The sequence below is a fragment of the Rhinopithecus roxellana genome, chromosome 16 (genome assembly GCF_007565055.1).
Source record: "Rhinopithecus roxellana isolate Shanxi Qingling chromosome 16, ASM756505v1, whole genome shotgun sequence".
NCBI lineage: Eukaryota > Metazoa > Chordata > Mammalia > Primates > Cercopithecidae > Rhinopithecus > Rhinopithecus roxellana.
In genome coordinates this window covers 86,096,678-86,119,195 of record NC_044564.1, presented here as the reverse complement: position 1 = coordinate 86,119,195, position 22,518 = coordinate 86,096,678, and the positions used below count along the sequence as shown (strand labels likewise).

Sequence of the window (22,518 nt, the reverse complement as noted above, 5' to 3'; positions counted from 1 at the left end):
CTGAAGAGTAATGGACCCTAATATACTTTCAAAAATTTTAAACCATATGTTGTATATAAAGAAAAAGATGACTAAAAAAATCACTGATAATAACAACTAGTATAGAAGCAAAAAGTTTGCCTATTCTCATTACATATACAGCTATATCATATGTGATTATGGTCCAGTAGTAAAAATGTAAAAATTAGAAGATTGTTTTGCTACCTCCATGTCAAAAGGTCAATGCTATTGGCTTTGTTTCTTTGCCTTAAGGCTTTTATGATAGCTTTTAATCTAATTTAGTCAAAATAGGTATTATGTCCACATCCACTGATACCTTAGTAGTGTTACACTTCAAGTATTCTTTTGCTGTCTATATCTAATATCTTGCCCCTCTGATAATCCAGGTGTACCCTGCCCTTTATACTACTCTAGCTGGGTGGGGCTGGGAGTCAGTGAAGATGGCCACACACACAGTCTGTGTTGTCAAGAGAGAGACAGAAGAGGTAGCGTAGTGATGGATGTGGTCACACTGCCAGTGACAGCCTCTTGCGGGTTCTGCAAAATGCGGGTGATGGCACCTCCTCAGAGAATTGATGTGAAAATTGAAAGTTGATAAAGTTCTTAGGACAGGGCCTGGCACATAGTAAGCATTAGATATGTGTCCCCTGCTGCTGTTTTATGCTTTTTTCCAAGGCAACATACTAACATGTAGCTCTTCCTTGATCATATGTAAAAGTTTTCTTTTTAAATGCCTACTGCTTTTTTCCTCAAAAAAAAAAAAAAAAAAAAATTGGCCGGCTACAGTGGCTCACACCTGTAATCCCAACACTCTGGGAGACCAGGCGGGTGGATCACGAGGTCAGGAGATCGAGACCATCCTGGCCAACGTGGTGAAACCCCATCTCTACAAAAAATACAAAAATTAGCTGGACGTGGTGGTGGGTGCCTGTGGTCCCAGCTACATGGGAGGCTGAGGCAGGAGAATGGCTTGAACCAGGGAGGTGGAGGTTGCAGTGAGCCGAGATTGTGCCACTGCACTCTGGACAGGGTGACAGAGCAAGACTCTGTCTCAAAAAAAAAAAAAAAAAAAAAAAAAAATCCTGAAAAATAAAAAGAGGTTAAAAAAATAAAAAGGTTGACCGATAGATTGATAGATTTTCTCAACAGCATCTGGAGCTCACACTTGAACCATTTAACAGTAGAGCGGACTTTGAAGGCACTGGAATGCAGGAAATATTTATCAACCCCTTGCCACATTATAATTACATAATCACAGCACTTAAAGGGGCAGCGTGAATTATTCTGTGCTTGACCAGTGTAAGAATTTATCCGAAGAGTTGCTAGAATAGATGAGGGCCGTGGGGTTATGAGGGAATGATAGAGAATGCTCAGGAGCCGCAGGAGTAAATGGAAAGTTTACTCTATCCTGGCATTCACTCGACATTTGGCTCCCTTTCCCTTTTTCTTTTACAGGCTCTTTGGGAGCTTTTATCAGTGGAAACCACAGCTTCTGGCTTTTCTAATGAATACATGATCAGCCAGTGATTGACTTGTATTTACCATTCTCCAGTGACTCCTCTCAGAAATCCAGCTACTTTGTAAGTAGTAAAGACCCATCCTGAGTAAATCTCCTATGAGTATTCACACTCTGAAAACACAGCACAGGCATCAGTTTCACCTTGGCAGCCTCTGCGTTATAGAAAGACCTGTGAGAGGAGGTGAAACTTCTTTACTGGAGAAGGATTAGTTTCAGCTTAGGAGAGAAGAGCTCATTTTCATGTCTTGATAAGAGCCCAGCATCTCAACCATGTCAGTGCACCCCAAATGTTGTGGGGCCTTGGAGCACTACTGCTGCACCTAGAGGGGAGTGGCAAGGAGAGGACGTGGTGACCTCCCGGAATGTTCATATTGGCAAGCCCATCCTGTCTGCCTTACCTAGGAGGTGATAGAAATCAGATTCCCAAAGGTAAAATGCATCTCTGTGGCACCTCGGTGACCCCTAGTCTGGACCCCCAGGCTGGAGCCCTTTTTCTTCCACTGCAGCCGCGTGCGGTGGACTCACAGCTCACCCATGTGCTGCAGGAAGCTGCCACTCTGCCCACGAGTGGTTTCTTCTCTTTGTCAAGTACTTACTTGCCTTTACAACACCCAGGGGATGTGCTGATATGTGATACTAGAAGTCCTCTAGAGCAGAATTCTGTATCTCTGTTGAAGGAAACAGGGAACTCACACTTGGTCATCCACAGTCTGACTGAGGCTTGTCTTGAGGGTGACTCTCTGCCATCAAAAGACGGAGGACATCAGTAATTCATCAAATATTAGAAACTGAAAGTTTCTGTTTACTGAGCTTTAAATGATGGGTGCTGTACTCCAGAGAGAAGAAAACATCATGAGTATGTCCTCAACATTTTCTTAGGATTTTAGTTGCCTGAGCAATAAAATATGGATATGCAGATTACATAGTTGCTGCAAATATGTAGCACTGACCAGAAATACTCTGTGGTGATTTGGAATCACATACAAGCAAAAATACTGCTTAAGCCAATAGGTCACACATCTGGCAGCTCTCTGGGAATGTAAGAGACTCACCTGTCTCCGTGTGTGGAAAAGGCAAGGGGCAAGTTCTTCGACTGTAACTGATCCTCACTCAGGTCATGCTGAGAACAAGAGCATGTAATAAACAGACACTGTGTTTGCTGAGCGATACAGTGGCCTTTAGGGCCCTTTACAGAATGCTTTGGTATGACTGTGGTATGAAGAGAATTTTTCAGAGGAGTGAGAAAAACTTGCACACTATGGCAAGCTGGGATGGGTGAGTCGTGAGGAGTGGGTGAGGTGGGTGTGCACTGGGAGGGCTGCCATGTGCTGGGCAGCAGGTGCATTCTCAGAGCTCCTGGACTCCAGGCCTGCCCTGGCAGGTAGAGGCCAGGTTCCTGACAGCCCCTCTGTTCTGCCTGGAGACGATTTGTTAAGTTTTTCTTTTCTTCTTCTTCTTTCTAAAAGAAGCATTTAGTGGAGAATACAACTGGAATCCCTGATTTCTTTTTTTTGTTTTGTTTTTGAGACGGAGTCTCGCTCTGTTACCGGGCTGGAGTGCAGTGGCGCGATCTCGGCTCACTGCAGCCTCCACCTCCTGGGTTCAAGCGATTCTCCTGCCTCAGCCTGCGGAGTAGCTGGGACTACAGGCGCCCGCCACCTCGCCCGGCTAATTTTTTTTGTATTTGTGGTAGAGATGGGGTTTCACCATGTTGACCAGGATGGTCTCGATCTCTTGACCTCGTATCCGCCCGCCTCAGCTTCCCAAAGTGCTGGGATTACAGATGTAAGCCTCCGCACCTGGCCAGAACCTATGATGTTTTAAAAAATTACAAAGTCTTTTTGTTTAAAATGAACACAAACAGTAGTTCATGAATACCTTTTAACATGGTCTTTAAGTGTACTTTTACCTGTTACATTCATAATCCTGAGCAAAGGTATAGAAGATATTTGAGTATTATGCTTTCAAAGTATCTCTTATATTGCTGATTTTATGTTAGTGCTACCAAAAAAAATCTACCAAACAAACAACTTTTGTGTTATCAGCTCAAAGAATAGCCACAAGGGTGAGGTTATAGGAAAAGAGGGCTTTACAAGATGATGTGTGAGATACTGTTTCTTTGGTGTGTCACAGAGCTATGTGGGTCCAGTCCCCAAACTCCTCTTACAGAACTCTGGGTCAGTGTTCAGAAATATCGTGTTCTTTTTTTTTTTTTTTTTTTTTGAGACAAGGTCTCTGTCGCCCAGGCAAGAGTGTGGTGGCATAATCATGGCTCACTGCAGCCTCGACCTCCCAGTCTCAGGTGATCCTTCCACCTCAGCCTCCCAAGTAGCTGGGACCACGAGTGTGCATCACCAGGCCTGGCTAATTTTTGTATTTTTTGTGGAGACACGGTTGTGCCATGTTTCCCAGGCTCGTCTCGAACTCCTGGGCTCAAGTGATCTGCCCACCTTGGCATTACAGGTGTAAGCCACCGTGCCTGGCCCAGAAATGTCATATTCTTTACTCATTTCTGTTTTTCATAATTTACACGGAGGTATCCAGTGCAAACATAGAAGCCTAGTCACAGTGTCACAGTGTTGACTGTGAGCGACCGTGAGTCAAAAATGCCATTGTGTCACTGCATGTTACTGCTAATAGCAACAGTAAGTCCTTGCTTAGCATCATCATTGGTTCTTGGAAACTGCAGCTTTTAAACAAAATGATGTCCAGCGGCTCCTGAAATCGCATCCTTTTGTTCATCCTTGTTCTTTTATAATGTTGTTGTGAGGGGAAATGGTTTGTTATATGTTGTTACACTTGAAGTCTCAGTTTCCCAGGAACCAACAATGTTATGTGAGGACTTACTGTACATATATAAGTGCATTTTGATATGAAACGGGACAAAAACTGGTATTATAAGCTTAAGATTTACCTACTAGTTATTTAAATGTCTGTGTCCCGCTCCAGAGCTTATAGATGTAACCTAAGCCACATTCCCACCACCCCTGGGGGCACTCCCTCTTCCCACAGGCTTCCTTTGTATCACTCCTTTTAGGATGTGCTTTCTTAAAATCCAATATTGTTAGGAACTTATGCCCTTATTTTTTTTCCTTATATTTCTTTCTTTTTTTTTTTTGTTTTTGAGACGGAGTCTTACTCTGTCACCTTGGCTGGAGTGCAGTGGCTCAATCTCGGCTCACTGCAAGCTCCGCTTCCCGGGTTCACACCATTCTCCTGCCTCAGCCTCCCGAGTAGCTGGGACTACAGGCACCCACCACCACACCCGGCTAATTTTTTTTTTTTTTGTATTTTTAGTAGAGATGGGGTTTCACCGTATTAGCCAGGATGGTCTCAATCTCCTGACCTTGTGATCCACCTGCCTCGGCCTCCCAAAGTGCTGGGATTACAGGCGTGAGCCACTGCACCTGGCTCTTCCTTATATGTCTAATAATTTGTAGGCATTTTTAGGAAAAAGTTAGGGCCTTTATCGTGAGATGGTTTTAGTAGACTCCTTAGAGACAAAAATAACACATAATACAGAGTTGAACATTGAAAAATAAAGCCTGGTGCAAAAGCAGTTCATCAAGGAAAGAACAGGCGTTTAAACTATTGATTGTCCATATGCAAAAGAATGAACTTCATAGTTCTCACAATATGTAAAAATTGATAAAAAATGGATCACAGACTTACAATATAAAACTTAAAAAGGGAAGTGCTTAGAACAAAGTTCAGGGAAAAGTATCTTTCTCATTTCGGGTTAGAAATCTAGATGAGACACCAAGAACATGATCCACATGAGAAAAAAATAGAAATACTGGACTTACTGAAGTTAAGAATGTCTTTTGTCAAGACACTGTTAAGAGAATGGAAATACTAGCTCCGGAATAGAAGAAGAAATGTGTAAATCATATTTTTTATAAAGGACTTGTATCTGAAATTTGTAGAGAATTCTCTAAGCCCAATAGTAAGAAACAAAGCAACTTAATTAAAACATGGTCAAGAGATTTGAGCAGACACTTCACAGAAGAAAATGTAAGTATGGCAAATATGCACATAAAAAGATGCCCATCAGTAGTCTTTAGGGAAATACAAATGAAAACCACAACGAGACAATACTGAACACCTATAGAGTGACTAAAAGTAAAGACTGTAGTACATATTGGCAAGGATGCAGAACATTGGGAGCTTTCACTAATGCCAGTATTATTGGTCACTCATCCAGAGAGAATACTAACAGTTTGGTGACTGAAGGATTTCAGCCCTTGAGGACACAATGGGATTTGTTTTAGACTGGAGAATAGATTCCTCCTGCCAGAACCCCATGTGTCAGGGGGGAGGGAGGGGCAGGACAAGATCGGATCCATTCTCCTGGAAGAGGGTACAGGACACGGATTGCCCCCTCTGGAACCTGCCATTGTGGGTTTAGAACCCTCAGGACACCGGTAAGCTGAGTGAAAGGAAGTCACTGACCTATTCCTTACCAGCATACTTAACAGTGCCTGTAGGAAGCTAGTTGGGAGATGTGGATGGGAAGGAAAAAGTGTCAACATTTATATGAATTTCAAATATATCTTACCTCTAGCCGTGCCTTACAATGGTTTGAAATATGAAAACTAAAAAATATGGTAAAACATTTTTATTAAACTTGTAGCTTAAGTTTATATTCAGTTTAATATAACTGACTACATTAAGTTTATGTGCAAATTCAGTAAATAGGAAGTCTACAGGTGGCCAGTGTTGTGAAGTTATCCCCCAACACTTTATTATGACAACTTTGGCCAATGTTATTTTAATGGATACTCTATTAATACTACACAGTGAACATTGTACAAATATTGGATGATTCTTATAAATTAGCCAACTGAACCTAAAAAAGCAATAGGTGTCGGTGAATACATTCATTTTATATGTTGTGGGTAGTTTTTCTTGCTGGTAGAGATTTTATGCCTTGTTTTTACTTTTGTTTGGGATGGAAGGGAAAGATCATTTTTTTTGTTGTTGTTTTTCTTGAGATATGTCTTAGAGTTTTGAAAAGCTGACTAGATGTTGGATGTGTTTTACAAATACAGTTTGTTTCCAGTAAGTTAGAGTTTCTTTGCTCTGCTAAGAATGGCTCATTCCACTTTATTAATATGAAACAGTTGTTGACTAATTCTTTAAATAACAAAATCTTCTAATACTGTCCTTTTACAGCATGTTTGGTGATTTTCCCAATGAAGGGTGAAGCTATCTAGTTCACCTTTATAGCTGTAGTTATAATCAGATATCCTTCTTGTTTTAATTTGCTCATTTTGCTGCTCATTTTCTGTTAAAGGTTACAAAGCAAAAAAAAAAAAAAAAAATGGCCGCTCCACCCGGGCTGATCTCCAGCAGGAGACCCCAGAAAGTGCAGGGTGGGACACGTGACACATCGGCTCGGGCCCCTCTGCACAGGTTTTGTGCCTCGTGGTCAGTACCACATCTTTCATGTCTCAGGCTTTTTCCCGTAGTGCTAGCCCTAAAAAAACCGTAAGATAAGATTGAGGTGTGCCAGCACAGAGAGCAGAGAGCGAGGAGGAAGATCTGCAGCGAAGTGAGGAGGCAGAGTGTTGCGCACCCTTCCATCGCATGGGCCTTGCTGTGTAATTCATTTCTCTCCAGCAACACTTGCCCAACCGGAGCCGACTGCTGTGTGATTTTGTTTTGAAGCTTTCTGCCGTTGTCACTGCCTCTGATAACAGATGAGATAGGTAATAATTCATTTTTCCTTTCGTTCTAATTACCCAGTTATATTCTTATGCTGATTAAGTCTCACAGTGGCTTAGCCCTGTCAAAGATAGCTAAGGAGCTATGGGTCTCAGGTTTCTGGTCTCTGTTAGTGGTAGGTAGCTGACTGTTAGGAAAAGCAAGTGACCTGCAGAGTGAGACATAGCTAATCCACCACCGATTTACTAGTGCACGTGGATCAGGTGCCACCTTACCGCTCTGAGCCTTCAGTTTTCAGATTTGTCAAATGAAGATAATTATGATAGTGGCCTCATAGGATTCTTTCAAACATTGTAAGAATAATGTATTCCATTACATATTACATAGTACCTAATAAGTTCTCAATAAGTGGTAGTTATTTATCCGTTAATAATGGTGTTGCTATGCCCAGAATCTTTACATTTTCATCATGCACGCTACTTTTGATAAATAATATCAGAAACATTCTTGTGTTCATGTCCACTCCATTATTTGGTCATTTCTAGGTAACATGAAATATTTTTACATATTATTTCTTTTATTCCTGATATTTTACTATCTGATAACACCTGGTAAACTTAGCCAGATGTTTGTGTTTCTAACATACAGAAAGTAGGGATTTCCCACTTACATCTTAAGTCTTTTATTAGAACCCTCATTTAATGAAAACATGAAAGTTCAGTTTTTATGAAATGGAGTGTTCACTCTTTATTGTTACAGTCATTACAGTTAATTCAAAAAGAAAAACAGCTGATGTCAGGGTGTCACTTCCTTCACTTCTGACTGTAGTTGGCAAGTGTGGTGTGTTTTTCATGTGTTGAGCTTTCCAAAAGGAATGTTTTCTATAGTATTCTCTCCACACTTTTCCTCTATTATTTTTTCAAGATAAGTGGTTCACATGTTCTTTTTACTTCCTCCTTTATTTGGAAAGAATGAGGGATGGTTTGAACTTTGGGAAATACTCTCTGAATATTGTCTAGAAAAATACTGTGGTGTTTTTTTTTTTTTTTTTTTTTTTGTAAAAGAAAGATGAGTAGAAGAAAAGATGCTCCTTACAGTGTGTACTGCTTGATCAGTCTTTGTCCTCACGGTAGGCAGCCTCTAACTCGGCTGCCTGGTGTTCACACAGTGTAATGCTGCCTGTTGAGTGAGGCTGGCCATGCTGACTTAGAAGCAATGGGACGTCACCTCTTAGATAGGTTGTAAAAAGACTATGGCTTCCTTGACTCACTCACCCTGCAATGTGGCTTATGTGGGACTGAGAAGGCCTGCCAGCCATGGGGGAAGGGAGCCTGGGAGCAGGAAACCCAGCCAAGCTCTTCCTGGATTTCTGACCCCTTAGAATCTATGAAAGAGTAAGTGTTTGTTTTAAACCACTAAGTTTTAGAGTAATTTGTAATGCACAATAAATAATACAGTTCTTATTACTTAAATCATTAGACATGATGACACTGTTTCTTTGTTAAACAAAGACTACATGGTTTATGCTTTATCGTATTCAGTGTCCAGTTGGGCTAGGAAATATTACATAATTGATTTGTTTTCACCATTTAAGAGAGTTTGATTTTTTTTTTAAAGTATAAAATGTTAAATATAACTCTTAAGGGGTGGAATCTGTAGATAACAAGGTGTTAAGTTTGACATTTCGTTTCAGTAGTTACATGATTTGTCTGGTAAGGTAAACATGAAACATCTCTGGCAAATGTTGCTGCATTAAAATAACGTAGTCAAGAATTTTCTTTAGGGCTGGGTTATGTATTTAAGTTCATTTGACACATGTATATATGTATTATACATACATAATACATATTACATACCTACCACAAAACCTGATAAAGGAAAACCCAACACAAAATCTCAAAAAGGAAAAAATATCCAGCCTAGTCGTAATCCTTGTAATACGTTTGTAGATACTAATATGACTTTAAGTCAATTACATATACTTACATATAACATATTGTCTATATAAATAACTAGGGATTAGAATGAAAAAGTGCAGTACATGTAAGACATAGCTGTCTAGGCATGTCATGGCACGATATTTTCACTGTAGGTAGGTAGATTTCTTACTGCAGCCCTAGTCATTGATCTGATACATGTATGCTGCTACAGAAGAGTCCATTGGATCCCCTCTTTCGATTAGTTTTGTTTCTCTGGACAGTTTCCATGTACCTGGGATAGGTGTTATGTTCAGAAGGCTGTTGGGAAGATCTCAGTGTAGATCAGGCTGGCTGATACCACTTCCCTTGTGTATGATGAGCAGCTGTCTTATAAGATTATCATTTAGATTCTGAATGTCTTCCTTCTTGGGTCACTTTTGTGTGACCCAGGTTGTCTAGACCACAGAACACGCTTATCACTAGGCATCAGCTGGCTGTTTTCCCACTCTGTGCTGTGCAGCATCCTCCTACCCTGGCCATGAACTGTAGGGATGTTGCGTAGACCTTCTCACCTCAGCTGCATCATTGACTAAGACACTGGGCGTGTCAAAATGAACTGTAGGTCATGTCAAGTTTCTTTGGTTTTGAACCGAAACCAATGTTGCCACCAAAAGGGAGACTCTCTCAGTGGCAGGACACTCTAGACCTGTGCCATCTAGTATTGTAGCCACTAACCACATGCGATGATTTAAATTTCAGTTGATCAGAATGAACTAAAAATTAAAACTTGAGCCGTACTAGTCACATTTCAAGTGTTCAGTAGCCACATGTGGCTAGTGACTTCTGTATTACATAGTGTAATCACAAACCCTTTCCACCATCACAGAAACTTCTCCCTGGAAGTACACCTCCAGATAACCTTACCTGGAGGCCTTCATTCCAATGTACTAGCCCAGCCATTCCTTTCCTTGCTCTGTTCAAGATCCGTGCTGAAGGAGAGAGAGTTGATTGGTCTGGCTTAAGTCACGTGCTCACGTCTTGGTCATATGGGTGTGAGAGAGGGTTGGGCAGGAGAAGCCTCCAGAGACCCCTCAGAGCCACCAGGGCAAGCACCTGAGTTCAGAGCCTCAAGGCAGCACTCAAGGGCAGAGGGGTGCACAGTGCTATCGGTGGGAGCTGGCTAAGAACAGACAGATGCACACCATGGCAGTCTTTGAAAGCAAGATTTTGTGTTCGTCTGGTAGGTAACAGTACATCCTTCAAAACATTTTTTTAAAAGATATCACAATGTATCAGCAAATATTTGTCTTTAAAGGTGCATGTAAACATTGAAAAATAAGCATAATTTTGTTTTTAATGATTAAGACTTTGGTGTGTCTGTTTCTCTAACAGCATGTGGCGTAATAGTTGAAAAAGCTTTCTATAATAAATATTAATGAAAGCTGTATCACGAAAGTGTTTAATTGTGGCCAGTTTGCTTAATTTGCTCTGGAAAAACATTTTTGGTGTCCAGCCTTCCTTCTCCATCCCAGTTCTGATTGCTGAAGACTTCTCTACCATAATCCACAAAGAGCTCAAACTAACATACTTCAGGCAGGTTCTGCTGGGGTTGAGCCAGCTATGCCTCTGTCTTGTATGTGCGTGTGTGCGTGCGTATGTGTGTGTTTTCATTGCTTTACAACAGGCCTCAAGGAATAGGAAGCATTACAACACTTTAAACATTGGTCACAAATGGAAGGATAAATATTTTTATGGTTTCTGTATGATTGTGACACAGTGTAAAACTAGTAAACATGCCAGGTTTGTTCACATAGCTCACTCTTCTTTGACCCTGATGCTTTCATTGTAAAGTGAGAGGAAGTCAATTTTGTAAGCATCGAGCTCTGATGTATGAAGAAAGCTCTTGCCTAAGCTGTCCGACACAGAGTTCCACAGGAATCAGTTTGCAGTGGGCTTTATAATCCAAAGCTAGCATTGTACTGCAGTGTTTCCTCCCATGGTTCAAGGAAAAAGCAACCTGAAGTGGGGCTTTCTATTTATGAGAGAAGATTTATAAGTAATTCAAAAGTGGTATTTACTTCCAGAAGTCAGAGATCACTTCTAATCATACCTGTAAATGCCCTTAATTCGGTATCCACATAACTTTTAACTTGGAAGATTTGTTACGCGCATCCCCCTTTATTGGTATGACTTCTTTCTTTGTGCCGTTTTGAGAAAGGAAAAGATGAAGCCTAAAAAAAAAACAGAACAAAAAGCTTGGATTTTCCACCATTAAATGTTACTAAAACATACTTCATAATCCAAAGTCATAAAGTATGGTCAGTTCTTTACACATTACATTGCAATTGATTGTGAAATGTCAAATAAAGCTTGCTTTAGATTATTTTAACACATGTAAATATAAAAGGGGAAGAACATCTATATTCTACATTATTCTGTACTTTGAGTTTAGGTCTTTTGGTCTTAGAGGAAAGGGGACGGTAGTCTCAGATTGCCGCCAACATCTCCCTGTGCCATTGAAGGTTCTCATTGCTCCCAAGAGGCAGCGGGGAATACAGGAGATAACCAGATATTTTAAACATTTTACTTCTTGCCTTGTCTGGCAAAAGCTTGCTGTGCTTTAAGCCTCTGCTAATGCAGGTTGCTACTTCAAAGTAAGTTGTGTTTTAAGTAGTATAATCTCAGGAGATTATTACCTAGGGAGAAAAATTCTTGATGTCTTCTCAAAAAGATGAAATGATGAAAAAATTATAAACAGTAATATTACATTTCAGGTATATCTTTACTCTATCCAAGTGATACCTAAACATGAAGACATTTTGTTACATGATGAAAACAGTTTTGCCACTTGTGGTAGTGCCTGCTAATTGCCTACCCATTTTCATTTTCCCTTAGTGGTAAAACACTCAGCAAGGAAACTACGTTTCCCACCCTCCTCCAGCTACACATGGCCAAGTTCTAGCCAGTGAGATGCAAACAGATACTGTTGTCCGGTACTTAGTCAGTGGCTTTGAAAATGGAGCACCTCCTTCCCATTCCCCCTTTTCCCTTCCTGCTATTTGGTTTGGAGACCTGCCTTTTTGGACCATGAGATAATCTGAAGGACAGAAGATGCAGCCTGAGGACAGCAAGTGAGAAACATTGAAGGAGCCTGGTTTCTAACAGTGGTCATTTGTGATCTTTATGCAACCCTGAAAAAACTGATCCCAAAATTTTGTTGCTGACTTCCAAGCTTTCAAGAAAGTGGTTAAAGCAATAAAATTAGTATAAAGTGGACACTGAAAAGGTTGGTGATCCAGTAGCATCATGTAGTGAAGTACTGACTAGCAAAAAACTCATTCCCCATACTCACTCGGTAATGCTCATCCTCAGTGCTTGTCATTTGTTAGAAAAGAAAGCTTTGAACCTCAAAACAAAATCTTTAAAAGAATTCAGAGCATACCGTATGAAATCATTGCTATTGTCAATAAACTCGATCATGATATGAGCAAAAGCATTACATTTAAAAATGTAGCTCCATCAAAAGGAATCAAGGTCTGAGGAGGAAAGGTTCAAGATGAGCTTGGAACGTTTTGTGATACCAGATAACAGAAAGGTATCAATGACTATTTTGGTCATGTCAAAAGGACTTCAGAGCCAATCTAGTAAGTCCTCACTGGTCAAAGATGGGGTAGTTTGAGCATCAATAAAGATCTTAACTGCAGTGTCATACATCAAATAGGTTAAAATCTATAAGTTAATTATGATTTCCAAAGATTAAAAACTTACTGTTGAGCATTAGAGGATACTAGGGAACCACCTTGTAATTTTGAAAACTAGTGAATAAATGAAAAGAATCAACCACTTATAAACTAGAAACTCATTTTTGTATTATTTACAGATCACAAGCAAAAGAAACAAAAATATTCATTTTCAGTGTTTTCATCCTCTTGTTTTGTCTGTGGCTTCAGACAGCGAGTCAAAGCCATCCACTCCCAGGAGCTTGAGTACCAACGAAAGAAATTGATTTGAGTGTGAACAGTTCTTACTCCTGCCCCGGCACACAACTTTACCGCATCACCAGGGAGCAGCAGTGACTCTTAACCTCTCTCTCCCCGTCCTGTACCACCAGACTTTTCATTTGATAAGTACACAGTTTTGAAATTCTTTGTTAATTTTGCTAAGCATTATTGGCATTCATCATTTACCTATAACATAGCTTATTTATTTTCATCACATTATCTGTTTAATGCCACATAGGAGGAAACATAATCCATAGCTGATAGATTCATTTTCTGCACATACACGTATCCCCTAAATAATTCATTAAGACTTCAATAAGGAGATAATTGGTGTTTAAAATGCTAAATATTATGTAGAAATTGTGGTAGACTGTTACATAGCAGTTTACGTTTTCTTTCTTTTTTTTTTTTTTCCTGCCATTTTATCGATTTGTGGGGAAATTGGTTGGAGCTTTTGGGTGGGCTAAGAATAAATTACTATTTTTCCCATTTAAAAATGAAGGGGTTCTCAGTATTCAAATATTTGCTTTTCAGTGGCTTTTAAAACCCAGAAAATTTGTTCCAGAAACCATGATGAGCATTATCTGTACCTTGTCTCATGCTGTCTGTGAGCTGAATTTTAGCAGTCTGTGGCTGCACCTGCAGGGATCTCTTCTTCCTTCCCATTCAGCCCAGTCGCCCCACGACCTCCAGTTACGCACACCTGCCCTGTTCTGAATTCTGATTTACCTGCCTCTCACTCTGCAACATCCTCACCTTCCAGTTCTGCTGAGACCTCACTAAGTCCTCAGGTCTGGGGACACTTTCACTCTCAGTCATTTCCCTCTTTTCCTCTCTTTTCTCCTCACACAGCCTAGATTTCATGGTTCTTTGTGATAATCACTTTCTTACAAAGGACCTTAGCTGCCTTCCCACTAACCTCATAGGGGAATTGTAAGGATTAAATGAGTGAATACTCTTGGAGTACTTGGGAGGATTTACATAGTGTTATTATGTAATATCTGCTCAGTAATGTCAACAATTGCTATTACTTAGCTCTCTCCTCTCTTCTTGTACTTACCTGGCCAAGTTCCAGGCCCCACTCCTGGAATATTTTTATGGTTTCTGTATGATTGTGACACAGTCTAAAACTAGTAAACCCCAACCCCCATCACCAAGTAGCTAGAAATTGCTGGGGATGGAAAAGATAATCATGCTAACTCATCTCCTGATCACCCGTCTCAAATGTGTAGTTAATTTTGCCCAGCAACACTGCCATACTTCCCTGGTGTGTTTGCTTTTTCACTTTCTGAAATGCACGTTCAAATCTCTTTCCTCTATCCACCTGTACTTCCTGATGTTCTTGGTACAAATTACAGGAAACCCTATTTCAGCTGGCTTAAACAATAAGAAAATACCCTGTAGCATCACAAGCAGTCACAAAGTAAGGCGTCTTCAGGATTGATAAGTTCAGCAGCCTCGTGCTGTCTTTCTGCTGTGCCTTCTTCAGTTTGGAGAATTTGCCCCTGCCTCCTTCCATCATGGTCACAAGATGGCTGCCATAGCTCCAAGTGTCAAATGTAGAGGTGGCAGCATCCTGGAAGAAGACCTGTGTATTCCTGAATGTCTTTATTTCAGTGAAGAGTATCTTTCCTAGAAGACCCCTGCAGACATAACTTTATTGCAGGAAAGGTAGGGTGAACAGTGGTAGAACAGGTGGTTTATAAAACATGGTTGGCTGCAGCTGGGCAGCTGATCAGCCTCAGTGAGCACCTGTCCAGGATTGCTGACATTTGTCTAAACACGGTCCCTAAGTGATCTTATTCAGGACCCTGGCTTTGAATGCCACCTGTATGATGCTAATCATAGGTAAACCTTATTCTCTGTGTCTAGTCTCACACATGACTGCTCCACTTTTATGTGTAAAAGATACTTTATACTTACCATGGCCAGAGCACAGCTTCCCCCGCGCCTCCATTCTTGTCAGTGTTCATAATATGGGACACTCACACACTCAGGCTAAAAATCTAGCCATTAGATTCACTTTCCTTTCTGCCAGCATCCGTTTAACTAGCATTTCAGACAAAGCTTATTCCAAGTCCTCCACATCTGTCTCCCAACATTGCCCTATCTCAGTCCAAGCTGCCATCCTGTTATACTTAGGTGACAGCAGTAGCTGCCTTCTGGGTACCCTTCTCTAATTTTGTGCCTATCATCTCTTCTCCCCCAATCTTACACATGATCTTTTTAAGTGCAGATCAAATTATGTCACTTGCTTATCAAAACCCTCCAGTGCCTTTGTGTCACTTTGCCTAGGGTGCAATGTAAACTTCTATTCCGCCTACCCAAGCTCCTGTCCCGCTACTCCTCACATCCTTTCTTCTGAGCCACAGTGGTCTCCTTCCTCTTCAGTGGGCCATACTCTGCCTCACCTTTGCGTCTTTGTACCAGCTGAGCTCATCACTGGGTGTTCTTCCTGATCTTCATTTGGATGTCTGGTTATCATTCAGACATTGGCCTCCCCTTTATCAAGCAGGCCTTCTCCAGCCACCCCATCTAAATTAGTCATCTAGTGCACTGTCTGAGAACTCTTTTCCCTGCCTGAAATTCTCTGTGTAACACTCCTCACAGTCTCTTCTCTCTGGCCCATTGCTTCTTGCCATTTGTCTTTGCTCCCCTTCTGCAGAATGGTAAAGGATGGTCTATCTTACTCAGCACTGTGGGTTCAGCACCTAGGACAGTGCCTGACACTTGTTAGGTTACTCAATCAATAAATTATTTATTGAACTTAAGTAAGCCTTATTTGCAAAAAGTAAAACAGATAAACTCCCATTCCGTTTCATCTGACTTTTTAAAGAGAAAACTAGTAGCTTTATTATTGTATCATTCATCTTTTTGGAGAGTAAGCAGTAGAAGTTGACTCTGGCTACCCTAAATGAAAAGGAAATTTATTGTAAGCCTCCTGAAATCAATAGATGGATAGAGATTGAAGCTGCCTGTCCAACCTCAGGCTGGCATCACTTGTTATTGATCTTTGTAGCCAAGGATAATTATTTCGAAACGGTTATATAATCTTCTTCATTTTTTCCTCGAAAAACCTTTGTCTTCCTTTATCTCCCTGAATATGGCATGTGCATTCCCATTGCAATGCTTTATTCCCAGATTTCTTTCAGAGGCCCTCTCTCTGTTTTTAATTTAGGTGGACAAGCTCAAATCTTCATTGAAGAATGACAGTCCTATACCACTGTTTCTCAGAAGATGCTCTCAGATGCCCAGTGGCTTCTTGTCCCCCTCAGAGTAAACCCCAGGTCCTTTTGGGCCCATGGAACCCACAGGATCTGCCCGTGCTGTGCACTTCAGCCACACAGGGCCTCCTTGTGCTCCACAAGTGAATCAGATGCACTTCCCACAAGACCTGTGCCCTACGTGTTCCTCCTGGAGATGCATTCCCCAGACCTGTGTGGGAATCCTTGCTTCCTCCTGCTCAGTTGCAGTGTCACCTGGTCAGAGCCCTTCCCTGGCCATCCTGTCTTAACTGTGCCCATCCCCACTCTGTCTCCCCCTGCTTTCTTACTCTGTGTGTATTTCTTTCTTTATTGCAGGGCTTCCCATGACAGTGCTGAACGCCAGGGGCCAGGGGCTTTGTTTTGTTTGTGGATGTGTCCATGTACCAAAACAGGGTCCCTCCGGTTTTGTTCGTGGATGTGTCCATGTACCAAAACAGGGTCCCTCCGGTTTTGTTCGTGGATGTGTCCATGTACCAAAACGGGGTCCCTCCGGTTTTGTTCGTGGATGTGTCCATGTACCAAAACGGGGTCCCTCCGGTTTTGTTCGTGGATGTGTCCATGTACCAAAACAGGGTCCCTCCGGTTTTGTTCGTGGATGTGTCCATGTACCAAAACAGGGTCCCTCCATAGGGATGCTTCAATGAGTGAACATTGACAGTGAGACGACAACAAACGTGTTGTCATCTGTGAAATCAGTTTTAAAGGAGGAATTCTAAAATGGTCCTAAACAACAAGTAGACAGCATGTGAGGTGATGATTGCAATTGCTTATGTGGTTATGTAAATTGTGTTGCTGTAATTTAAGAGAATTATCTCTCCACCTCCTGTTTTAGAGCAGTGGGTTAGTAGATTCTGCTAACTCTTTAGAGGAATGTTGGAGCCTATTAGAAATGCAGAACCTTGGGTTCACCTCATACCCACTGAATCAGAACCTCCACGTTGACACAGCCAAGGCAAAAGCCTTAGAAATCCCCTTGTGTTTTCTAAGCATTCACACATTAGAAAGGGAAGGGCAGTGGCCAAGGCACTTTCTTTCTTCATAGCATAGTAATGCAGCTTTGGAACTCAGTTTCTGCTTGCTGATCTGGACATACTGTCATGTAGGTACACGAACTTCACATAGTGCCTTTGGCTGGTGGAGTGTTGAAATGACAGAAATATTATACTTGCTTTTCTGTGGAAGGAAAAGTGCTATAAATTTACTACCCCTCAAGGTTTGAGGCACTTGTTTTTTAAAATTTATTTTTAACTGACAAATAATTGTATATTTATGGGTACAATGTGATAATTTTGGTTTTGTTTTTATATTTTTGGAGACAGCTCTCACTCTGTCACCCAGGCCGGACTGCAGTACACAATCATAGCTCACTGTAGCATCACTTCCTAGGCTCAGATGATCCTCCTGCTTCAGCCTCTGTAGTTAGCATGCGATGCCTGGCTGATTTTGTATCTGTGTGTGGTAGAGACGGAGTCTTGCTATGTTGGCCTGGCTGGTCTCAAACTCCTGGGCTCAAGCTATCCCCCTGCCCCAGCCTCCTAAAGTGCTGTGATTACAGGTGTGAGCCACCACCATGCCTGGCCATGGTATATTGATCTATGTAAACATTGTAGAAAGAGTCAATCAAGCTAAGTAACATATCCACTACTTCACCAACTTATCTTTTTTTGTGTGGTGAGAACATTCAAAGTCATACACTACATACTATTATTAACTGTGGTCGCTGTGAGATCTTTGTTTTTAGTGGAAGCCTTGTGAGCTATCCTGGAATTCTCAGCTTAGCTTCACATTTCTCCTCATACCCAGTAGTACCATGGAGTACCTGCAGGAGTGTCCTGGGAATGTGTTACTTGCTGATGTCGTAACCCTGAGTATATGGCTCTAGCCCAGGGAGCCTCAGAGCAGATCCTGACCAGGAGTCAGGGCTCTGTGTTGGAAGCTGTTGGGATGGACAGTGTGAGTTTGAATAGTTTTGTAGACCTCTGTCACCTTGAATGCATTAGGGCTGCTTGTCAGACTGAAACAATTATAATTTCACCAAGGGCAATCCTATTTTTTAATTCCACTGCTTAATTTCATCAGTTACCAAGACTGTTTAGGAATCGTGAATTCAAATGCCTAAGGGAACTAGCAGATTATATGATCTAATCTAATGAAGCAAGCCTGGTGTAAGCAATCAACTGACAGAAATAGGATACACTGTCTTCACTTTTACCTAACTCTGAGTTAATATTGGAGTTTGATATTCAGAATTAAGAAAAGGTGAATTGAAGTAATTTTTTTCTAGTTCTCTTCTTTACATTTGGGGCTTACAGTCTGATGCCAGGCGTGGCTGCTAACTAGGGAGGCTGAGGCAGGAGCATCATTTGAGCCTAGGAGGTGGATGCTACAGTGAGCTATAATTGCACCAAGATTTCAGTGGCACATCTCGTCTTTTGGATTGGGATGTTTTTCTGCACTACTTGACTTCCTTAACCATCAAGAGTACTGAGTTTCATTTAATTTAATTATAGAAAATGGCTGTTAGTAAATTTAAGTACTTTCAAGCTAGAAAAGAATGTTGGCATAAAAAGTTTTGCCATTTGGGGTAACTATTCCTGAGATATTTGTAAAAGTCTTAGATTCCATATCAATCATGTTTAGTTGTCCAATATTGCATTGTAACTTCCATTTGTAAAGTTCTTTGCTCATGGTAGCGTTAGTAATTGAGAAGGGCAAACTGAACAGATTATATCATTTTTATAAAATTTGAAATCATGAATTTTGTATGCCTGAGGGGTGGAGGGGACAGTTTATTTTCAGTTCCGCACATGTAAAAATATATATAATTCAGGCCATCAGTCTTAGATTTCTGCAAACTGAGATAATTTCTTGCCTAACAAGTGTTCTAAAAGTTAAAATTTCATTGAGAATGAGTGAATGAAATCATGTATTTGTGTAATCATTTAAGAATGTCCCTTTCAAGAAGTGGTGTTGGGAATACTTTATACCCTATGCAAAAATTAACACAAAACTGATCAAAGACCGTAGCATAAGAACTGAAAGTATACAACTCTTAGAAGAAAGCATAAAGAAAAAGCTTTATAACATTGGATTTGGCAATCATTTCTTGGATATGACACTGGTAACACAGGCAACAAGAGAAAAAAGAGGTAAATTGGACCAAAATTAAAAGACTTTTATGCATCAGACACTATCAACAGAGTGAAAAGGCAACCCTTGGGATGGGAGAAGATATTTGCAAGTCTGTGTCTGATAAAGGATTAATATCCAGAATGTATAAAGAACTCCTATAACTCAACAAATGAAACAACTCAAGATGCAAATTAAAAATAGACAAAGAACTTTAAATAGACGTTTCTCCAAAGACGATATATGGATGACCAATAAGCACATGACAACTTGCTGTTTGTCACTAGTCATTAGGGAAAAGCATCCCTACTCACAATGAAATTGTTACCAAAACACCAGGGGTTTGGTCTAGGTCCTCCTGCTCACCGCACAGAAAGCCCATCACTGTCACGACAAGTACTGCCAAGGAAGAAGGCTTTAATTGGCTGCTGCTGCTGAGATGGAAGCTCAGCCTCAAATTCATCTCCCTAACCCACTAAAACTGGGGGTTTATATAGCAGGGAAGAAATGTAACAATGTGTAAGAAAACAAGAACTGGGGAGGGGCAAGGAGTCATCTGGTGTGGTGATCTGCGGAGTTTTGGTTCTTTGATACTTTTCTTTGAAAGGCCCAAAGGTCCTTCTCTGGGGAAGAAACTCAAAACAGATGCAGGTTTCAAGCTTTAACAGCAGAAGGGTCAATTTCTGTGTTCATCCAAAAAGAACTGTCTATGGGACTATTGGGTGGGTTTCAAAATGCTACTGCACACCCATTAGGATGGCTACTATTAAAAAAAAAAAATAGTGTTGGTGAGGGTGTAGAGAAATTGGAATTCTTGTTCTCTGTTGGTAGGAATGTAAAATGGTTTGGTGACCATGGAGAACATTATGGTGATTTCTCAAAACATTAAACGAGAATTACTGTATGATCCAGCAGTCCCAGTCTGTGTATATTGAAAGCAGAATTGAAAGCAGGGTCTTGAAGAGGTATTTGTATATCCGTGTTCATAGCAGCATTATTCACCATAGCCAAAAGGTAAAGCAACCCAGGTATCCTTCCAGGGATGAATGGGTAAGCAAAATGTGGTATATACGTACAAAGGAATGTTATTCAGCCTTAAAAAGGAATGGATTTCTGACACATGCTACCACAGAGGTGAATCTTGAGGACATTATGCTAAGTGAACAGCTGAATCACAAAAAGACAAATACTGAATGATTCCATTTATATGAGGCAATAAAGTAGATGGCTTGTGATGTCATCTGAAAAGATCAAGTCCTGGATGCAGCGTTAGTGGGTGAGCCGCGCTGAGGGTTTTCCCCTGGTTCCTGTGATGCGTTGGTTTCAGCGAGTCAGAAAGTGAGCTCTCTGCTGCACTATACCTCCAGCCTCCGTGGCAGGCCCGCTAGCCAGCTGTTGTGTTGTGCGTCCAGCTTATGAAACAAAGCATCCCGCTGTCTGCACCTCAGCTTAAGGGACTGGGTCTTTTTCATAGTGTTAGTTACCAGCTACATGACCGTTACTTTGTTAAGTTTCTGCAAAAATCCTCATACCTCAGAGTCATACTATAAATGGAACAATATGATGAACGAGCGTGAGCTTCAGGGACTTGGAAAATGTTGTTTACGTTGAATAAAAAGTGTGACATTAACAATGTGGGTCACATTTGTTAATTTTGACCAGTCTACATTAAACTTTTCATAGAACAAGAAAAAGACCATTTCCTAATATGCTTATCATGAATAATATATATTCGTTAAGTTCTTCAGTCTCATCAAAATTCTCGTCAGCTCCATGAGTAAATATAGTTATCTGAGTTATATTTATATCTGTGTTCTAATCAGCTGCCATTGGAAGCACCATAAATAGCTTGTCTTTTCCATGCAGCTTATCCCATAAGTTCTCAGACCTATCTTTACTACACTGAGCAACATCATTGTCGAAAGTTAAATTTAAATTTGTCAATGCTTCATTGTCTTCAGACACATATTTTCTGCTGTATCGAGTAAACACCTGTATAAACTCACCATCTCTAACTGCTTGGGCAGCTTCAACATGTAATAACTGCATTTTGCAGTGGCATTATTGTATTTGTTTGAAAACAATCTGTATTGAAAATATGAGTCCTTTTGCAATTCATTCAGGGTTTCTTTTTCTAAATATTACCTGTTTTGTAAATATTAGTTATGATTCTTAATACAGCTTGCTTATTAATGGCATCTTAACATCTTAAGCTCTGTTCTTCCAACTGAGGCATACTTTATTAAACCTGTGCCTTCTTGTGGTCTTTAATTTTTTTCCACTTTTCGTAGAGATGTGAACAAGAAATGATTTTGCTTTCCTTTAAAGGAAAAGTACTGGAGTAATGCTTTCTGGAGCATTGCAGTAATGGAGGGTGGTGGACACTGGCACATGAAAAAATGTTGTGTCTAAAAGGCACAGCTGCAGTTGATACAGGTAGAAGTTGGTTTTTTAGATAAAATCACTCATCTAGTTTTAAATGTTGCTAACTAATGCAGAAAGAAAAGTTTTGAATTTTGTAGGCCAAGTGAAATCCAGTGAGTGAGCTTGTGTAGATGGTGGGCGTCAGTTTGCTTTTCCTGCTCTGTGAGGGGGCAGTCCGCTGCTCCTCTGCCTCCTGGCGCAGCCGTTGATAGGGTGAGATTTAGGTGAACACTGATGTTGAAGCTGTTGTCATATTCTTCTTATTCTTCTTGGTAGACATTGAGGCTAGACCTGTGTTACCTGCTTTTGCCCAGCTTTGTGTTTAATGAGATCCCGTCCTCATCACTGGAAGATACTGTAGTGAATACTTAGATGGATCTAGTGAGTTAGGCCATCTTCACAAAATAGGCATCTTTTGCTGCAGAACTGTTTTGACCTAGGTTTACCCTAAATCATACTAATATACCCAGTGTGTTCCCTTGGAGTTGAAGAGTTAATCAACTCCTAAAGTCCCTAAAGTAGTAAGTGGCAACGTTATAACTAAATGCATGGCTTCTGACTTCACACACAGTGGATTTTCCTCACCAACTGGA

At 40.7% G+C, this 22,518-nt stretch overlaps 1 protein-coding gene across 8 annotated transcripts in view; it reads left to right on the top strand.

Annotated features, from left to right (window-relative positions):
* The window catches only part of AUH (AU RNA binding methylglutaconyl-CoA hydratase), a 145,064-nt gene that overhangs the window by 113,683 nt on the left and 8,863 nt on the right, over window positions 1-22,518 (top strand). The gene's annotated exons all lie outside the window — the stretch shown is intronic.